This window comes from Coenobita brevimanus, chromosome 104, assembly GCF_032717465.1.
Source record: "Coenobita brevimanus isolate Jiangsu-jjx chromosome 104, ASM3271746v2, whole genome shotgun sequence".
In the NCBI taxonomy this organism is placed as follows: domain Eukaryota; kingdom Metazoa; phylum Arthropoda; class Malacostraca; order Decapoda; family Coenobitidae; genus Coenobita; species Coenobita brevimanus.
The window spans coordinates 45363621-45379232 of record NC_137057.1 but is presented as its reverse complement, the minus strand read 5'-3'; positions in this window follow the sequence as shown (position 1 = coordinate 45379232).

Sequence of the window (15612 nt, the reverse complement as noted above, 5' to 3'; positions counted from 1 at the left end):
TCCCGCATACCACCCACTACACGTATTAAATCATCTCAAAATCTATCTTTCTCTGATTCATCCAATCCTCCCTGTGGAGCATATGCCGATATAATCACAGCTATCTTTCTTCCCAACAGAATTTTCACTACCAATATCCTAGCGCTTACTCTCAAAACATTCATAACATATTCCACCCATTTCTCAGCAACCATCACACCGACACCTCCATATCCGTCTGTCCCTCCCTGCCAAAACAACTTATAGCAACAGTCCTTCTCAACAATCTTTCCGGCTGATCCACCCCTGTACTGGACTTCCTGCAAACACGCCACATCCACCCACCTCCTACTGAATGCCTCAACGACTTCCCCCGCTCTTCCCCTCAAACTTCCCACATTCCATGAACCCACCCTCATCCCCATGGGTGGTTTACTGTCCTCAGGCTTGCTTTGAAACTTATTTTGTTTTGTCATCTTCAGTATTAATAAAGGGGGACAGACATAGCACAGGTCCCACTCACTGCACAGTCCCAGGTCCAGGCAATGGATCTGCGACCCCTAGCCCACCAGCTTACCAGTGGCTGTGGTAGTGGCCTTGGGGCACCCTGCCAGGACAGCTGCAGGGACACCCTCCAAGCGCGTCTTGGCACTGCAACTATCCCGCCATTATACACCCACTGATAGGGCAGCCTCCTGGGGCGCTACTCCCAGGTTTGGGCCCCTCTCTATTGGGCGGAAGCGGCAGCCTGGGAACCGCAATGCCCTGTACCCTCTAGCACAGGCCCGAGCCCCATCTCACCCTGGACCCATGATCTATGCCGGCGGAACCCCCCGCCACGCCTCCCCCCAGAAGACCACCACTATGTAGCGGGGCCAAAGTTTTCTGGCCGCATGCCCTTGCTGGCGCCAACCCCTGTAACGTAGTGGGATACGTTGTGTGAAATGTAAAGTGCATGTGGTGTAGTGCATAGATAGTGTGAGGCAATGTTTGGGAGAGTATGCTGGTCTACTCTCCATGTTACTGTCACACTGAAAAGGTCAGCAAAGGGGGATGGTTAGACAGCTAGTGAAACAGGAGCTCCAGCTCTCCCTATCACCAGCATTCCCATACCCCTTGGGAGTACTACCCTGTTTGGCCCGTGCCCGTGCTAGAGAGGAAACAGACATTGAAGTAGAAAAATTTGACAGAACTGGGAACAAGGAAGATAAAAAGTGAATATAAACAGGAAATAAAGCAGCCAAAAAAGCAGTGCCAAGAGCAAAGGCAAAAACAAAGGATCAGCTCTACAAGGAATTGGAAACACCGGAAGGGCAGATCTCTGCACTCAGAAAAAGAAGGAACAAACTGAAAAAAGATCTTACGCATATAAAGCAGATAAAGGATGGTGGCGGTAAGGTACTAAGGACAGAGAAGGGCATAAATGGAAGGTGGATAGAGCACTTAGAGAAGTTACTGAATGAGGAAAATGTGAGGAATGTTTTTGAAGATGGGATGCCAAATGAGAGGGAAACACCTGAAATTAGGAGGAAGCCAAAGCAGCACTGAAGATGAAAAATGGGAAGGCAGTGGGACTGGATGAAATACCAGCAGAAGCAAGGAAAAGATTGGAAGAAGAAAGAGTAGATGCACTAGTAGATTTAACGCAGAAGATATATGATCAGGAGAAAATACCAGAGGCCTGGCGAGAAAGTGTGATAGTACCGATCTATAAGGAAAAAGGTGACATTTGTGGGAACTATCAGGGTATAAAGCTGATGTCACACAATGAAAATATGGGAGAGAATAATAGAGAAATGGTTAAGGGAGGAAACAGACATTGGTGAACAACAGTTTAGATTCATGCCAGGAAATGGAACAACAGATGCAATCTTTGGAGTGCGTCAAATCCAGGAAAAATTTGGAGAGAAGCAGAGAAAGCTGTATGTGAGTTTTGTTGACCTGGATAAAGCATATGATACTGTGCTCAGGCAGGAATTATGGAGATGTATTAGGAAGAAGGGCATTTCAGAAAAAGTATGTGTGACTCGTTGAGGATACTTCATCTATGACCAGGTGCGAGCTTGGGTCAGAAGTAGTGTTGGTGTGACAAAGAAGTTTCCAGTAAAAGTTGGGTTACATCAGGGATCCTTGTTAAGTCCCTGTATCACTGATTTGTTAACCTGTACCATCCCAGGCATTTTTGCAATTTTATACCCACCCAATCCAGGACCAAAAACGGAAAAAAAATTTATTGCATAAAACAATCCAAAAGGACATATACTGTAAATCAAGGGAAAGCAAAAAAAAAAAAAAAAAGTACTCCTTATAGGAGAAATAAGAGCAGGATGGCCGTCTGTCGTGTTTTTAGCCGTTTCCCAAGCCGTGAGTGACGTTTTCCCACCCAACTGGGTGGGATGAGAGAGAATGGGGGATTCCCTGTTGTCAATATCTTTCTCAACTGGCTCATATTCCTCCCCAAAAGTCATCCAGGTCTTCCTTTTCTGAAGAATCACTAAATGAGGGAAAGAAGGGTCCAAGTGACAATTTCAACAGCCTCCTGCAGCCCAGTGAAGCGGAATAATGGCGTAGTTTTCACGACATTCTGACACTACGACGGACAGTGGCAAACTGATGTTACCCAGCCATGCAGAATCAAACTCAGTACCGGTACTACAGTTGCTTGGACACAGTATTGCCAATACATTAAGCTACTCTTTAGCAAAAATTAGCTAGATTGAAGCAGCTTGTACAGCACCCTACCCGTATCCCTGACCGCCTTGGAGAGAGCTCCAACATACTTGACCTCTTCCTCACAACTAATCCTTCTGCTTACTCTGTTAATCTTTTCTCTCCGTTGGGCTCCTCCGATCACAACCTTATTACCTTAACCTGTCCTATCGCTCCAGTACGGCCTGCGGACCCTCCAGGGAAACGTCGTCTCTGGCATTTTGGAGCCGCGGACTGGGAGGCCCTCAGGCAGTACTTCTTTGATTTTCCCTGGAATGATTATTGCTTCCATGGCCGTGAGCCATCTGAGTGTGCCTTGCGCATTACGGAGGTTATTCTCTCGGGCATGGAAGCATACATTCCTTTCTCATATCCTTTGACTAACGCAAGAAAGCCTTGGTTTAATCACGCTTGTTCTAATGCTGTCCGCAACAAGGAGAAGGCCTACAAAAGGTACCGGAGCCAACCCACCCCTGAATCACATAATCTTTACGTTTCTGCCCGGAATCGTGCTAAGTCTGTTCTTCGCTCTACTAAAAATAATTTCATCCATACTAAATGCTCTCAACTCTCCAACTCGAATTCTTCCCGCTCCTTCTGGCACCTTGCCAAAAATCTTTCTAACAACTTTACCTCATCATCCTTCCCTCCTCTTTTCTACTCTGATGGTTCTGTAGCTATTTCTTCTACTGATAAAGCAGATCTCTTCGCACAGACTTTCTCCTCCAATTCCACCTTAGACGATTCCGGTGCTGTTCCTCCCTCACTTCCCCCCTCTGACTTCCTCATGGCTGACATTAAAATTTCTTCAGTTGATGTATTTTCTGCCATTACTGGCCTCAGTACTAACAAGGCATATGGGCCTGATGGGGTCCCTCCTGTTGTTCTCAAAAACTGTGCTTCTGTGCTTACACCCTGCCTAGGCAAACTATTTCGCCTTTGTCTGTCAACTTGTACCTTTCCTTCTTGCTGGAAGTTTGCTCTCATTCAGCCAGTCCCAAAGAAGGGTGACCACTCCCAACCCTCCAACTATCGTCCAATTGCTTTAACGTCCTGTATTTCAAAAGTTTTCGAGTCAATTCTTAATAGAAAAATTTTAAGGCATCTTTCCTATCACAACCTTCTTTCCGATCGTCAGTATGGGTTCCGTCAGGGACCCTCCACTGGCGATCTTCTCACCTACCTTTCAGACTCCTGGTCATCCTCCTTTCAGGACTTTGGCGAAAGCTTTGCCATTGCACTTGACATCTCAAAGGCTTTCGATCGAGTCTGGCATAAATCTTTAATTTCCAAACTGCCCTCCTACGGTTTCTATCCTTCTATCTGTGCCTTCATCGCTAGCTTCCTTTCTGGTCGTTCTATAGCTGCTGTCGTAGACGGCCATCGTTCTTCTCCAAGATCTATCAACAGTGGTGTTCCTCAGGGCTCTGTCCTATCACCAACTCTCTTCCTTTTATTCATCAATGATCTTCTAAGCTGTACATCTAACCCTATCCACTCATACGCTGATGACTCCACCCTTCACCTTTCCATTCGGTTCCCGCAACGCCCATCTCAACAGTTACTTCAACAAACAAGGGATGAGGCTATGGCACACCTAATGTCTGACTTGGCTCATATCTCTGACTGGGGTAAAAATAATATGGTTGTCTTTAATGCATCTAAGACTCAGTTCTTACACCTATCAACCCGACAAAATCTTCCACAGGTATACCCACTAATGTTTAATAATATTCAGATTAATCCTGCATCATCCTTGAACATGCTTGGGGTTTCATTTACTCGGGACTTATCTTGGAAAGATCATATTACATCTCTTATAAAATCTGCTTCCAAGAGATTGGGTGTGCTAAGCCGACTCCGCTCTTTCTTTACCCCTGCACAATTGTTGACTCTATACAGGGGTTTTATCCGCCCCTGTGTGGAGTACAACTCTCATGTGTGGGGAGGCTCCCCATATACAGCTCTTCTCAATAGGGTGGAGTCAAAGGCTTTTCGTCTCATTAACTCTCCTCCTCTTACTGACTCCCTTCAACCTCTGTCTCTTCGTCGCACTGTTGCATCTTTATCTCTTTTCTATCGCTACTTTAATGGTCACTGCTCCTCTGAACTGTCTGCTTGCATTCCTCCACCTCTACGACGGGCGCGTAGCACCCGTCTGGCAGCAAACTCTCATCCCTTTTCTGTCCAACTCTCTAATGCAAGAGTTAACCGTTACTCCCAGTCTTTCATTTATGCAACAGGTCAGCTCTGGAACTGTCTCCCTCTGTCTGTATTTCCTTCTGCCTATGATCTCCAGTCTTTCAAACGTAGTGTGTCCAGGCATCTCAAAATGATCGGATCTTGAATTTGGCTCTCTATTGTATTTTGTTTTTCTCTTGGAGGGAACTGTTACTGCGGGCTCATGCCTTTGGTTCCTTCTTCCTCGCATTAAAAAAAAAAAAAAAAAAAAAAAAAAAAAAAAAAAAAAGTTTGAGATGCGCTACAGTGCTCAAATTTTGCTGTCGGCACCATCACGTCGCTGGGATTAAGCTAGAGGTTTTGTACTGTCGGCACCATGCCGATGGTGGGATTGTATGGGTTAATGGATGTTTTGGGGAGAGGAATCACTGAAGACGCTCCACAGGTTATGTTGATTGCAGATGATATTGTGCTGATAGATACCACCAGGGAGGGAGTAGAACAGAAGTTGGAGAAGTGGAGAAAGAATATGGAGGATAGAGGACTTAAAATTGGTAGGAGAAAGATGGTATATCTATGCTTAAATGGATAAAAACAGGAAGATGTGAGTTTGCTGGGAGAAAAGTTGAAAAGAGTTAGGACATTCAAGTATTTGGGCTCAAAAACAACAGCTGACAGCAGACTGGATGCAGAAATTAACCACAGGATACTGGCAGGATGGAGAAAATGGAGGGGTATGTCAGGAATGTTATCTATCTATCTATTGCACCACGCTTTAATCCCATACAGGATGGCCACAAACAAATCGCCTCCATGTTGCCCTGTCCCCTGCCATTCACTGCCCTGCTCCCACCTCACACCCCCCTCCCTCATATACCTCTCCACTCCATCTCATTCTTGGCCTCCCCATCCCTCTCTCCCCCTCCACCTCACTCACATACACTCTCCTCGCCAGTCTCTCACTCTCCACATGGCCAAACCACCTCAATGTGTTTCTCCTAACGCTTCCTATCACATCCACATCCACACTACAATGCTCCTTCACAGGAGTGTTATGTGATATAAAAATAACTGAAAGAGTGAAAGGAAAAGTGTACAGAATGGTGGTAAGGCCTGCTATGATATACCGTATGATTTGGAAGCTTGGCCCATAAAGAAGTCTCAGCGGAGAAAGCTGCACGTGGCGGAGATCCTGATGCTGAGATGGATGAGCGGGGTCACGAGAATGGATAAGATCAGGAATGAGAGAATTAGGGGAATGATTAAGATTGTGGAAATCTCAAAGAAGGTGAAAGAGACGCGACTACAATGGTACGGACATGTAATGAGAAGGAATGAGGATTATGTGGGAAGAGGAGTGATGGGCATGGAAATGGAGGGTAGACGGAGAAGGAGTCGGCCGAGGAGACAGTGGATGGACTGTATACAGTGAGACATGAAGGACAAGAATATAGAAAAGGAAGCAATTAGACACAGAGGAGAATGGAGACAACTGGTCAGAAATGACCCTATATAAACATGGGCAAAGCTGCAGAAGAAGAAGACAATGTGAATAAACACTGTAGGCACCCTGACCACCAGTCACACATTAATGCCTCAAAATATCTTGCTTATTTATAACTTCTGGGAGAAATTTCATTAAAGAAAGCTGACATTAAACTGCACTGTACTGCCTCCTTATATATATTTTCTCTGGAATCAGTTGCTTTGGAAGTAACATCACATCCAATTTTTCTCCATATAAGCAGGAGGAATAATAATAAGCACACATTCTAAAAAATCACAAAGACCTCCTCCAAAATGAAACTCAAAACCAGCAAGCACCTTTCTGATCCAGAGCACCTAAACTCAAGGTTTCTTTTTACAATTTCTATTAAACACTGATTAAGCAATATGCAACCACCAGTGAACTGTATATGGTACCTGACTGGGTCTTTCCTACAAATCTGATTTAGAAGACATCTATGTAGACATATTAAAACGTGAAGACCACACTAACCTGATTACCTAAGAATGGATAAAATGATAGAGCTGGAAAGGTAAACTACTACGTCAACTGAATAATGTGCAAACCTTCCGGTACTGTCGCTATGCCTGTCACCAAGCCTGGCGTCCTGTCTTTATTTTTCTGTCAAATTTCCGGGTTCATGTCAGGCTGTGGGAAAGTATGGGAGTGTTTCATAAGCCTGTGTGGTGGTGAAGGTAGTGCCTGAGCATGCCAGTGACTCCTCGTGATGGAGGAACGAACTGGTAAACAAGTCTAGTGGCTCCCATCCAACCCAATGTTCTCAACGACCCCTGGCCCCTCCACAACAACCATTATATCATTCATTCTACCCCTACACCACTACTACACCTTAGTTCACATTTCCTCCTAGTGGATGGTATGTTCACTGGTTCTTGTGTGTGTATGACATGTTCATGAGTATGTCATAGGAGTAAAAAATTACCTGTCTGTCGTCACATGTTCTGCAGTGCTGCCCCGTTGCCCACTGCCATCACTCCAGCAGGGAATCAGCTGTTTGTGGCTGACATCATGGCTGCCAATCCTACAGGATTTATTATTCAAGTCATTTTTATTAACCTCAATTCAAGAACTATTCATACATCATTGGCATTTCAACGGTTTACATATAAATATTAATCGTTTTATTGGTAAGTAGTAAAAGAACTTGTCAGAAACAATTAAGAAGTAATAGTGTTCTTGAGAGGTTGGTATGTAGTTGGGACTTCGAAGCTCGTGCAGGAGACAAAGAAGTCCTGCATTTATTTCATCATATACCCACATCCAAACTACATTTGAAACGAAGAATACATGAATATCGTGAAATGTTGCTTCTTGCACATATTTGTACAACTTGATCCCACTTTTCTTAAGCATAAAAGCTTAATTTGGACGAAACTCTTTCGCGAACTATAAAACTAACAAAATTTTCTCGGAACTAATCCCCCTAGTTACAAGAATAGTGTTGCATTTGCAATTGACAGATTAGTTAACTGTTGTCTTGTAAGCGCCAACGCCTGTAGTACTTATAATTAGTCGTTCTCACATATTTTTCCTTTTTTTTTATTTTTTTGATCACCTAACTTATCGTGACTAAGATAAAAATACAGTAGATTACAGTGAGCCTATCCGATGGGAGGACTCAGAAATGACAACTTATAGTTTACTTTCAGCTCTCGTTCGTTTACCACAGCTTGGCCAAAGCCCTTTATCTCCATCATCATCCTTACCTCGTTGTTCTAGAAAGCACTATATTCATTACATGTATAGTTACATCTACAAATAGATTGATTGAAATAGTTGCTCTCCTTCAGTTTATGATAACCGGCAAATGCACCATGCATTACTTTACTCGTTTCCAACCACAGGATGGCGTAAGGTAAGGTCTAGAAATCTATCTATATCTATCTATATACTTAGGCTGCTTCCCCCATGGAAAGGGGGGTAGCCGAGACAGGACGACGCACTCCCCATTTACTCATCCATTCAAACAGTCAATCTCATCTTAGCCCCAAAGGGGAGAAGGGACAGATCCTCACCGCACCACACCACACATGGGTCAACTGCGCTGTGCAATCAGTGACATCAGCAGCAGGGCCCGACAGCAGAGCTGGTTTACCCCTGCCACATCATAATAGACCCATCCCCTTACTCGCACCTGACCTGACTAGCTAATCACACCAAATGAGGGAGAATATCCCCTCAGGGCTGCGTCATCATTTATTCATTCACAATTTCTCTCCATTTATTTCTGTCACGCACAGCCACTCTTCCTTGCTCAACAGACATCCCTCTCGCATCCAGAGCTCTCTTCAAACTGTCCATCCATCCTATTCGTGGTCTCCCTCTCAGTTTTACACCTCTCACATCAGATCTAGTTATCTTTTTCACCAATCGCTCATTATCCATTCTCTCCATATGCCCAAACCATCGCAATACCCTCTGCTCAACTCTACCAGCCATCTCCCGAACAACTCCAGTTCTCCTTCGCACTTCATCATTTCGCACTCGATCCATACACGTCACTCCACACATACTCCTCAGACACCTCATCTCCATTACATTCAAACTTTTCCTCTATGCTACACCCATATTCCATGTTTCAGCCCCATATAACGCAATCGGTACCACAACATCCTCATACAGCCTTCTCTTTACATCCACTCTAAGCGAACGACATCTAAACACTTTTTTCATTCCTCCCAGCACCTTTCCTACTTCATTTATTCTAAACTTATGCATCTATTCTTCCATCCATAGCAACATGCGACCCTAAATATTTAAAACACTCCACATCCTCAAGCAACTCACCATTCAAAACTGTATTCATCCCCCTACCATCTACCAACTTTGTACACTTCATCACTTTACTCTTATTCTCATTTACTTTCAATTTCGTCCTTTCACAGACCCTTCCAAACTCCTCTACCAACTGTCTCAATCTCTCCTCTGAATCAGCCACCAGTGCAGAATCATCTGCAAACAGCAGCTGCTTAAGATGCCACTCTCCACCATCGACATTGATCAGACTCAGACCTCCAACTAAAACACTTGCATTCACCTCTCTTACAACACCATCCATATAAATATTAAACAACCAAGGCGACATCACACATCCCTGTCGCAGCCCCACTCTCACGGGAAACCAATCACTCACAGCATTTCCCACTCTTACACATGCTCTACTGTTTAGATAAAAACTTTTCACCACTTTTAGCAACCTATCATCAAGTCCATACAATCATAAAACAGTCCACAAAACCTCCCTATCAGTTCTGTCATACGCTTTCTCTAAATCCATGAATGCCCAAAACACATCCTTGCCTTTCGCTAAATACTTTTCACACATTTATCTCACAGCAAACACCTGATCCACGCATCCCCTCCCTCTCCTAAAGCCAAACTGCTCATCACCAATTACTCCCTCTGTACCCTCTCTAACTCTCATAATTAACACTCTGCCATACACCTTACCTACAACACTCAACAGACTTATACCCCTAAAGCTAGTACATTCATACTTATCACCCTTGCCTTTATACAACGGGACCACACAAGCACTTGGCCAGTCAATTGGCACCATTCCTTTCACAAGCACACATTCAACAATCATACTAACCAGTCAACAATAGTCACTCCACCACTCTTCAGGCATTTAACAGCACACCCATCCATACCTGCAGCTTTCCCTGTTTTCATCTCCTTTACTGCCTTCTCCACTTCCTCCTTCGTGATCAAAGAATCATTCAACTCTCCCAACACATTTATTCCTTGCACCCTTCCATCTGCCACAATCTCAGCTACCCTTTCCTCCTCTACATTTGACAGTCTTTCAAAATACTCTGCCCTTCTCTTCCTTACTGCATCAGTCTTAATTAACATCCTTCCATCCTCTGCTTTTATTCACTCTTCCTTCCCCGACTCTCCCTTTCGCACCCTTTTCACCTCCTTCCAAAACATTTTCTTATTCTGTTGAAAATTCTCAGTCAGCCGCCTACCCCACCTCTCATCTGCTGCCACTTTAGCATCACGCACAGCTCTTCTCGCCCTATTCCTCCTTTCCTTATACCTCTCATATGACACCTCATCCTTCCTCTGCAGCCACACTTCATATGCACGTCTCTTCTCTGCCACAGCCATACTTACTTCCTCGCACCACCATTCACTTCCTTTTCTTACACCACCACCCACACGTCTCACACCACACACCTCTTCTGCATGCCCCACCACAGCACTCTTCAACAACTGCCATTCCTCCTCCACACTGCCATTTTCCTGATCTTTCACTGCGTTCCACTCATCTTTCAATTTCTCCTGATACTCTATCATTTTCTCTCTTTTATCTAACTCACTTTCAAAACCTCCCTGCCACACCTAACCCTCCTAGCTCTCACCCATCTCATACCTACTCTTAACTTTCCCTCCACCAAGTAGTGGTCAGACATACCTCCACCCTCCCCTCTCAGAACTCTCACATCCAACAATCTTCCTATTACATTCCTAGACACAACCACATAGTCCATCAAAGCTCTTTCAACAACCCTTCCACCCTCCTGTCTCACCCATGTATACTTACAAAAATCTTTCTTCTCAAACAGCGTATTTCCAATCACCATCTCTCGCTCAACACACATCCCTATCATTCGTTCCCCATTTTCATTTCTTCCAGGCACACCATGCATACCAACTATTAATACTAAGATTTTCCTAGTCCACTGGGGTTCTTCATAAGAGAGAGGAACACCAAACGTAGCAAGTCTCAGTACACCTTCACAGTAGGTACAGGGTAACATAGAAACTCCAGATGGCAGGGCGAAAAATTTATTGTCTCACTACCCTTTATACACAGTTTTACATCCGAGATCGTGAGATCTATCTGTAGGAAATTGTCAACTGGGGTGAAGAGAGAATCTGGAGGGAGATGACCCGGATATGACACCGCCGGGGTATTCTCTTGAAAAAGAAGGGGGCCGGGTTAACTACGTCTGTATGGGTGTTTAGTGTGGTGAATTAGTGGCGGTAAGGCTAAGGGGGAGATAGGCTACGACCCTGGCCCCGGAAAAGTGGAGGCCCGACGTCTGGCTCGATCATTCTCCCTGTCTGGGGATAGGGTTTTGTGGTTTATGCCCAGATTGGGTGTAGCGGTGAAGTTGGGACCCAAGACAGTCGGGACAACAAGTTTATGTTACCAAGCCCGGAATTCCTCTTCCAGGGGTAAGAGGGCACTCTCTACCTGTGGGAGGGGACATGGAAGCCCTCCAGCTTCAGCGTCACGTTGGGGAAGCCTGCCAGGCGTCGGGGAGTGTGTGGTCTACTCTGTTGCCAAGCTGCCTCTAGCAAGCTCGGGGGTGCTGCATCTAGCAGGCACACTGGAACTCCTTCTGCATTGCCAAGTGACCTCCAGCAAGCTGGGGGATGGCGCATCTAGCAAGCACGCTAGAATACTGGAACTCCTTCTGCATCACCAAAAAAATGGCGTCCCCCCAAGCTAGACCCTGTATTGGATCATATAGCCCCGTGAGGTTACAGGAACGCGCTACCACTCCCGGCACAGCAGTCCCGGGCGAGGCTCGAACTCACAATCCCCCAATTACGAGCTTGATGCTCTACCACTAAGCCACCGTGCCAGCCACCTCTAGCAAGAACTAAGTTGACAAGCCCTCATCGCTCCTGGTACTGGTGGCTCAATCAGCAATAGGGGTGGTGTGGCAGTTTCAGGCCTGAGGGACTTGTAGCCACTGGGTGTGCTGCCAGCTCTCTGTCTCCTTCTTGGGCTTCGACCTGCCATGTTGGGGCTGTCACAGGGTTTTTATGTATATATGCAATATTAAAGGATAATATTCAATAATACTTAAGAACAGGACAATGAATTGTCTTGTTAAAATCAAGCAATGATTACTTTATTCCGACTTACTTCGCCGATTCTCTAAGGACGAGAATTTATAAACCTTCTCAACAGTACACAGCAGAGACTAATTACTCACAAATGCTGTTTATTAGTACTGTTGGCCTCTGGAGAAAGTGACTCCACCCCTGACAATCAATAACTAATGCTATTAATGATAAACAAGTTCTTGGTGATGCATTAACTCCTGGTTGCACAACGGATTTTAAGCTTAATACAAAAGGACTGGCCTAAGTACCAGTTATGAATAGCAAAGCGTTTATGCAAACTAGGAGCTATAAGTGAAATAAGCTTAATATGGAATATAAAACGCGAGTTTACATTACATTAAGCTCAAGAAAAAGAACTGTTAAATTTATTGATTACAATAAAATAAATTTATGTTACATTTCAAAGCGAATTCAAAATAAGGAGATCGCACTCACTCGCTCACTCAAAAGCTAACTCTTAAACCTAGGAAAAACGAAAAGAAATACTGGTTAGAAAAGTGGACAAAGCAGATGACTGGGCGTCGTTACTGAGGAAGGACAATGCACAAGCTGAGCCTCTCGCCAATCATGCTAGGCGGGAATCCAATGGCGGAGGTGGGAACTAGGCATCATTGCTGAGGAAGGACGCTGCCACACACACTACCTGCTTCCGTGGCGCTCAAACCTTGACTGAGTTCAAATCGTGAGAGAGAGACAAGTGTCGAGCCGCACTTCCTAACGGCTAGAATGAGTGAAACACGCCCATAACAAAGCACTCAACAGAGGTGCTAAAGTCACGCACAAAGACGATCACTTATGACACAGTGAAAAATTGTTCTGAAAATACTCCCGATCGGGTGAATACGTGGCGGTTGACTGAGTTTGATAAATACTGGGATTCCATTAGAATTCGCGGTTTCCCACCAAAGTCTAATGTCACGAGCTTATTTAAATATAAAATCGCGCCGACTCGTGACATTACGCCCCATGAAAATCAAATTTTTTTTTTCTTCAGAAAAAAGCACTTCATTATACATACATATAAATCCTAACTCATTCGCACAAGATTCACACTGTGGTGTGTGTGTGCTATCCTGCTACAGGAGAAAGTCACAGTCGCCAGTGAGCGAAAAAACCTCGTATTTACGTTAATAGAAGCAAGCTTGAGGGAAAAACTCTGTGACGAAGGTGAAAAATCCTGTACTCAGGTCAAACTGAGCGAAAAGTTCGCTACATTTACATTAACAACTAATTGTTATGTAGCGTGATGTATGTAATACACGGTGTAGGTGTGACAGTTGTGGTGTAACTGTACCTACGTGTAAAATTACATAATGCAAATCAATAATAAATGACGACGAGGCAGAAGAGAAGAGGCAGCAGGATGTATCAGGGACGATCAGCTGTTCTGCATGGCAATGCTGCACCCGCCAGCTGCACCTGCGAAAGGAATCAAGATGGAGCATCAAAAGTGTCATTTCTCTCTGCCTAGCAATCAGCACTTATGTCATTATTAACCAGGAAACATAGTCTTAGGATTCACAAATCTCCCAGGACTCTTATAGTTTACTGGTTAACGCTTATTAACTAGGAAACGTGCCAGTTCTTGAATTGCTCAAATCTCTTAGAATGGGCAGTTTACTAGTTAACCTAACATTATTAACCAGGAAACGTGCCAGTTCTTGAATTGCTCAAATCTTTTAGAACAGGCAGTTTACTGGTTAACCTAACTCTACACGTACGATTAATGACAAGAAGCTGAGAATCGCTACGCAATCTCGGGCAGGTCATGTTTTAACACCCACAGTGGGTGTGAACACTCATGTGGATAATGTGCATTCTCCGGGAATCCTCAGAGAGGCCCACAGCTCGAGACGTTCCACAAGGTAATTCATACACAGCCTCGGACTGTCTCTGCAGAGTTCTCAAACTTCCCCCCTTAACCTACGGTACATATGTATATACAAGTCCTGGACGTAACGTGTCCTGTGGGACCAACGGGCAAGATGTCAGCAATTACTGGTACACTTTTAACTGGGAACCAGGCTGGTCCTTGGATTACTCAAATCTCTGAGAACGCCTATCTTATGGAACCCAGCACACAACAGTTGCCCGTATTAGTCATCAGTTAGTAGGCAAGACATCGGCTCTACACCCACATTACCACTGCCCTCTTTTTCAACTGCTTCAGAGATTATGGGTGTGGGTTCAAACGGCACAGGAAGGACATGTCCCTGATTATTGGTACGTGGACACATATTGCAGGAACGCACAAAACTATGTCCCGTCCCATCCCTGGCCAGAAAAAGTCAGCTCGGATACGGCCCTGGGTCTTCCTTTTGCCCATGTGACCTCCTGAGGCTGAACAATGACCCCATTCTAACACTGCTAGGCGGTACTTAGCGGGAACGACAAACTGCAGCCGAACCTCGCCCTGGGGTGTTCGTGACTCACGGTACAGCCGTCCTTGTTTACGAAGGAACTTGGCTTGACCTCCATGTGAATACTTTATCACTCTACCCTTTTGTTTCTTTCGCATGGCAGCAAGTGTTGGGTCAGAGTGTTGTTCTTGAACAACAACTTGGCTGAACATCAGATCTTGCGGCGATTCAGTGGTCACCGGGGTGACACAGTTTGGAGCCTCAGCCATGGCTCATGTTATTGCAGCTGAAGTCTGAGTAGCGTCATCTTCGGTGCAACTATCCTTGGCACCGGGAATATTGCCTATGATAAGGTCAAATAAAGGTTCTGGCATGACAATTGCGAGTGTCGTACCAGTATAAAATGGAGATGCCACCTGGATACGTGCCTCAGGGAACAATCTCACTGATTCATCAATAAGGTTAGCTTGGATCTGTCGACCTGTGTACTGCTCAGACCGAACTAGACTCTGCCTGACAGAGCAACCTGAGGATCCATTGTCTCTCAGGACCTTCACAGCAATGTCTCCCACAAACCCTGGCTGAACAAGGAAGGCACTGTCACCTGTGAGAGGGCCTGTGGAGGAAGCAGCTAGCCACTGATTAGGCTGCTGAATAAATGATGTGGCAAACATGGTGCCCTGAGAATTTGATACTTGAGGGGTCATACTCACTGCCTGGGGAGATGGAGCATTGGCCATCTTTGGGGGGAGGTTCACTGTCGCTGTGGGACTAGTGAACTGTGGGGAAGTATCCGTACTGCTAGGGACAACACCACCATGCTGTGAAGGCTGCGTTCGCCTCCTGCCTCCGATACACTGGGGCTGGTGCTGAAAAGGTTTGTCCCGTTGGTCGGTTGCGTGGCTGATACTACTGCTGATTAGGGTACTTGTTGTACCTCTTCCACTCAGGCTTCTGAGTGTTTTGCCCCTGATCTTTCCACTG